Raw genomic sequence first — 6,703 nt, forward strand, 5'->3', positions numbered from 1 at the left:
TCACACACACACACACACACACACACACACACACACACACACACACACACACACACACACACACACACACACACACAACAAAAGAGAGGGAGAGATTCATAACCTCACAGTTTTTAAGCTGCTGAGGGATTCAAACAAGAGAATTACAAAGCAGCTAAGCTGACAGTCTCTTTACAATCATAAGACTAACCTACATTCAAAAGACTATTCAAGAAAATATAGCTTTAATTTATGCATTTGCTTAAGTTGTTTTGTTTTTTGTTTTGTTTTTTGTTTTGTCCATGGTGTTGACAAAATTGTGTATAGCACAGTTTTGGTGGGTGGGTGGAGGGGTTGTTTTGGGTGTTTTTTTGAAAGAAGAGTTTTCACAAAGAATATAAGTTGTGTGGTTTGATAAGTATCTGAGGCTGAGACCACAGGACTGTAAAACATGATTGTACTTCAGTACAAAACAGTCATTTAAGATTAGCTAGTAAATAACAATTAGTTAATGTTGTTCATGAGACTAAAGTCATCTCACTTTGGTAATGTAAATATAATATGGCCAATATTATATTAATCATTATTAGTTATTACAGCAGTGAACATGAACTCTGTGTCAAACACTGAGCTTCAGAAAAGATTCAAGTTGCATTTATTTATATTTCCTATCACTTTAAATCTTCACTTAAAGACAAGTATCTGTGACAGTGTATCTATAGATGTATCATATATAAGAGACAAATATTGTTCTTTTAATATGTTGGCATTACTAAATTTGGCTCAATGCTTACATATATGTTTGGAAGAAGCAAATGTACGAGATAACTGTGTCTGATAGAATGAAGAGTAGACTGATATATGAAATATTCCTTTATTGGGTGAGAAAATCAGACCATGTCATAACTGCTTTAAGTCATACAGAATAGATATCAGAGCCTTAAACAGGCTGACTTCTGCTAAATGGGTCAAACTGGGCAGAAAGTCTACAAACACATAACATCCTTATAGAATATGATGTAACACTATAGATCAACTTACCTCAGAATATATAAAGCATATAAACAATTACAGCAATATGATGCAACAAACACAGCAGTGCTACTGATCCAAAATACTCAAAGCTTCATAGAACTGAAACAAACATTTATTTTTAGCTCCATTCTGCTGCTGATACATACTTTAGGTTTCTGAACATTAAACTTGTTGCTGCCTTTCATAGTGTGTAACTTGAAGGCCCTGAGTACTTTCTCCCACACTGAAAACACTGGATGATAACATTATTTGAACATTACCTAATAAGACTGATTCAGGACAGACAATTAGTTATGTTAAACTTTCCTAGCAGTCCTTCACAAACAGGGAACAGTCTGTCTATTCTCTCCATCTGTCAGCTGCTGCTGGCTCTTCCTCCTCCTCTTCCTCACACACTGCTGAGTTTGTCCTGGTGGATCATCAGGGGTGCAAAGCCTCACAGATGATGTGCAGCAGTGGGTCCCTCAGTCTGTCCTCACTCTGGACACTTGCAGTCATCACACATGGAAATCAAATGTGTGATAAGCTGCAGGATTCAAACACAAGTGTAACTTATAAATACATGTTCATACTTTTATTCCACAATCAGAGAGAAAGAAACCAGAGTGCAGGACAGACACACAGGTGACAGTCTCAGGTGTACACACTGCTACAAACAGGAGGATTTAGTGTTTGTGTTATTACGAGTGCTAAACAAGAAGAGTTCCAGATGGTACAGTGGACACATGTGTGACTCCTGTGATTAAAGCATCTTTCTTTCAGCTTAACGAGTGAACCGTCAGCTCGTTCAAACACACGTTAAAGTCCGTTTGGCTCGACACCACCGAACAAAGGCAGCAATATAACTTAGCTAACATTAACAGTGCAGTGAATCCTGCTTGTGCCGTGATATTCAGGACTGCAAACCGAGCAGCATCACTGACTTTCAGCTTGTTGTGTTTGTGGATATATGACTGACTTTAATTATCCATGAAATCATCACATTCTCTGTAAGATTCAGTGTAACAGGGTCATAAATCACATTGCGCACATTTCGGTGCCATTCTTCCGGTTGAGTGAACGCTGGCACGACTTGCTGCCACTACTCACCGCTATCGCTGTCGCTACGGATTCCTGTCCTGTTCCTGTCTCTACGGCCCACCGGTGTCTCTGTCCGGTTGTTCCTGTCCATGATGTGGCTTTTCAGGATCTATGCACTGTCTGTGTGGGTCTGGATCTTTATGTCATCGATCTACCCACTTGGCACTGGGCTCCATCAGTATACAGCTGATGAGCTCCTCCGGCTCCACTTCTCCCTGGCTGCTCCGCCGCTGGCTGCTCTTCATCTCCACACGGACATTGCCTTCCTCCCTCGTCGAAAGTACATACATCGGGGCTCCCATCGGTATTTCCATCAGGATAATTCCAAGCCAATTCAGTCCTTCTGGTCCACCTCTGGTCGCTCTCAATGGAACCCCGGCAGGTCTGTTGACCACAATGTTTTGGCTAACCTGCCTAGGTCGCCCAACACTCTCATCCAGTCCGACAGTACTTCCGTCAACTTCGGCCTGCTTAATATCCGTTCGCTTACGAACAAAGGACATCTCATCCAGGATCTCCTAACAGACCGTAAGTTTGACTTTTTCTGCTTGACTGAGACATGGCAACAGCCCAATGACTTTTCGCAACTCAACGACTCCACCCCCCCCCCCCCCCCCCCCCCCGGGGTTTGTTTACACCTGCCAACCTCGTGAGTCCGGCCGTGGTGGTGGCCTCGCGGTAATCTATCGCGAGAACTGGAAAGTCTCGCCGCTGTCTGTCCCTACGTACAGCTCCTTTGAATCTGTTGTTTGTCAACTCTCAGGACCTACTCCAACTGTCATAGCTGTCATCTACCGCCCCCCAAAATTTAATTCTGTTTTTATCAGTGACTTTGCTGATCTGCTGACCAACCTAGCTACTGTTTCCCCTAATATAATATTGCTGGGTGACTTCAACGTCCACGTGGATAACTGCGATCATCCTCTTACCAAGGACCTTTTATCCTGCTTTGATAGCTTCAGCCTTGAACAATACATAAACTTCCCTACCCACACTAAGGGCCATACTTTGGACCTAGTCTGCTGTTCTGGACTTACCCCCTCTAACTGCTCAGCTGATGAGCTGCTAATTTCGGATCATCTACTTCTCTCCTTTAATGTTCACATGACTTTCTCTATAATTAACAATCCTCGTATTATTTCTTTCCGGAATATCAAGAATATAAATCTTGATATCCTTTCTTCTGCTCTCTCTAGCTGCTTGTCTCTTAGCAATTTGGCTATTCAAGAGGATCTAGTATTTTATTATAATCATAGCCTCAGTAGTATTTTGAATTCTCTTGCTCCACAGAAAACCAGAACTGTACTCTTTTCTCGCTCTGCACCCTGGTACACACCTGAACTCAGACTATTGAAAGCTAAAGGCTGACGGCTTGAACGTCGTTACAAGAAAACTGGCCTTACTATTCATAAGGATATGTTTAGTAACCATGTTCTGTTTTATCAGGAATGTATCAGTCAAACTAAATCTGCCTATTATTCTACCATTGTCTGTTCAAGTGAGAACTCCACCAAGACCCTATTCTCATTATTCAACTCCTTTAACAGGCCACCTGATTCTCTGCCCGCTCATCTCTTTTCATCTAACTTCTGTGACGCTCTAATGCTATTCTTTACTGAAAAAAATCATAAAATACACCTTGACTTGGACCCTAATGCTCAATGTAGCTCCTCTGTCGCAATTCCACCCCCTTCTCACTTCCTCTCTGTTTTTCAACTTCCGTCTTTAACTGATATTGCTGATCTCATCCACAAATCAAAGCCTTCTACCTGCCAGCTTGATCCTATCCCCACTGTCCTTGTCAAAGCCTGTTTACCCCCTCTCCTTCCCCTCATATCTGCTATTATTCACTCTTCATTCACCACTGGAACTGTTCCTGCTTCTTTCAAAGTTGCCGCCATTACCCCAATCCTGAAAAAAACAGGTCTAGATCCCAATAACTTTAATAATTTCCGTCCTATCTCCAATCTACCATTCCTCTCAAAAATTCTTGAAAAAGTAGTTGCTTCACAAGTCCATCTACACCTCACTGATAATAACCTTTACGAAGAGTTCCAGTCTGGTTTCCGTCCTCTGCATAGCACCGAAACTGCTCTCATAAAAATAACAAACGATCTTCTTATGGCAGCTGATTCTGGTCTCCTCTCCATCCTTATTCTCCTTGATCTGAGTGCAGCCTTTGACACCATCTCTCATCCCATTCTTCTTAGCAGATTAGCTTCCATTGGTCTCTCTCATACTCCATTAGCCTGGTTCAAATCATACCTGTCTGACCGCACTCAGTTCATTCAATTAAAATCCTTCACTTCTCAGCCTTCTCCTCTATCTACTGGGGTGCCCCAGGGATCTGTCCTCGGGCCCCTTCTTTTCATCATTTACCTTCTTCCTCTCTGACATATTTTTTGTAAATATAACATTCAGTTCCACTGCTATGCCGATGACACCCAGCTTTACCTCTCTACCAAACCCGATTCTACTCTTCCTCCACCCTCCCTCACCCTCTGCTTAGCTGAACTCAATTCCTGGTTCTCCTCCAACTTCCTTAAACAACAGCAATGAATCAGAACTTCTCCTGGTCGGCACTAAACGATTGCTATCCAGAATTAACAATTTCTCTCTCACCATAAATAATTCCCTACTATTACTAGGACTTCCTCTACCCACCACATCTCCCCAATCCTGAAGTAGCTTCACTGGCTCCCGGTTAAATTTCGCATCCATTTTAAAATAATCCTTTATACATTTAAGGCTATTCATTCTCTCTCTCCACCATACCTCTCCGATTTAGTACAGATGTACTTCCCATCCCGGTGCCTCAGATCTTCATCTTCTCTTTCTCTCTCTGTTCCTTCCGCTCGTCTGATTACAATGGGGGGCGGAGCTTTTAGTTGCTCTGCCCCTCGACTTTGGAATTCCTTACCCCCTGACCTCAGAAACATTACTTCATTCCCTCTTTTAAGTCCACCCTCAAAACTCATCTGTTTAAAATTGCTTATGTTTAAACCTCTGTATGCTCTTAACTTTTATCTGTTATTTTTATTATTGTGTATGTAGCGCCTCTACTCAGGACCAGTACACTCTCACTTCAAATAGAGACCCTAGACATCTTACTAGGTTCAGAAGGAGGTTTTGTTTTGGAGACTCACAAAAGGAGTTGGTTTGGAAGTGAATAACTGGGACCTTTATTGCCTCAGTACCATTTATATACATATACAACACAAAAACCCAAATTGCACACTAATAGTGCATTTTAAAGGTGAATACATGTAAAACAAAACAAAATAAAGACATTTAAATGGAAGATTTATACTGAACCGTATCAGAGCTCTTTGGAATGAATGAAACAGATTAAAGTGTTCCCGTTGTGAAGTCTGAATTGTCCAGTCTGAATTGTCCTTTAAAGTCGTTGAAAACCCAAACAGGTGTACTGTAGGGGAATTGTCAGTGTACAAACCCTATTATCCGGGTAGGAAAAGTAGTGCATAGGGCTTATCTGAAATCCAGGGTTGCTTGAATCAGTTTCTCAGACAAATCCCACAATCCGATCGCATGGCTGGCCACACCATTTCACGATCATCCAGGATCTCATTTGGGCTGTTCTCGCCGTCAGTGGTTCTCCAGAATTCTTCTAGTAGTTCAAAAAACCAATCTACACAAACAGTGCAGAACAATCAATTTCTTTCCCATTTTGTGTTCTTAACATGAGCTCATTAACTTCTTTTCCAAATGTATTAATCACAAATGGCATTCCCTTTAGCTTTACCAAGTTACAAGAGTTACAGTAACGTGTTTGTACTAGTATAAACAATTTTATCAAAATATCACAACAAAGAACATCAGCAGCTTAAACAGTAATGTAAACAGTCATAGCAATGAAAATGACATTCATCCTTAGGGCTTACAAGCAAATGTAACTTAATTCAGTGCAAATACTATTAAACTTGAAATATGCTCATATCTATTAAGACATAACCATTCTAATATAAACAGAGCTAATGCTTCTACTTGAATACCTCCCCGATCGGAATATGGCTTCGGTGGGGTGGCTAACAGCTATTAGCAGCTAGCATCGCATCTAGCATCGGCATCGTTTAGCTCAAAGCATTCAACACTTATAACACACTGTAAAGAACAACAGGAGAAGTAAAACAACACGCCAGATTCTCATAGCTCCCGATTGGTTTTTGTTCAAAGGTTTCTGAGCTGAATCGGCTAGTAAAATACATTATCTAACTTAACAGGTAGCTAACAAAAGCACGTGACTCACCGGGATTTCCAGACACAAATAACTTGACAGACGTTACTCTCTATGTGGTCAGAGTTCGGGGCCTAATAAAAGAGTACCTTATTAGCATTTATACATAAAACAATCTGGTCTCATTAACCGGGTTGCAGTATTGCATACCAAGATACTTTTTCCATGCGCGCCGACACGTACTTGACCGCCATCAGAGGGAAAATCTCACAGGAAGAGACAGGTAATACTTCCTGCGCACTAGACGCAAGGTTGTCAAAACACAAGACTGCATCACAGCACCCCCTTGTGGCAATAACAGGCTATAGCCTTAGATTACAAAAAGGGATTTTGCAGCCCTGTATTTCACATGGG

At 41.4% G+C, this 6,703-nt stretch overlaps 1 long non-coding RNA gene across 1 annotated transcript; it reads right to left on the reverse strand.

Moving 5' to 3' along the window:
- Window positions 1-5,284: 5,284 nt before the first annotated feature.
- LOC102778269 (uncharacterized) lies at window positions 5,285-6,703 on the reverse strand. Its single transcript, XR_015718459.1, has 3 exons — window positions 6,500-6,703; window positions 6,362-6,423; window positions 5,285-5,743 (listed from the first exon to the last, which is right to left on the reverse strand). It is a non-coding gene; the product is annotated as an uncharacterized LOC102778269 (long non-coding RNA).

Source organism: Neolamprologus brichardi, unplaced genomic scaffold (assembly GCF_056152115.1).
Source record: "Neolamprologus brichardi isolate AB-2024 unplaced genomic scaffold, ASM5615211v1 NODE_ptg000033l+_length_6344489_cov_1, whole genome shotgun sequence".
In the NCBI taxonomy this organism is placed as follows: Eukaryota; Metazoa; Chordata; class Actinopteri; order Cichliformes; family Cichlidae; genus Neolamprologus; species Neolamprologus brichardi.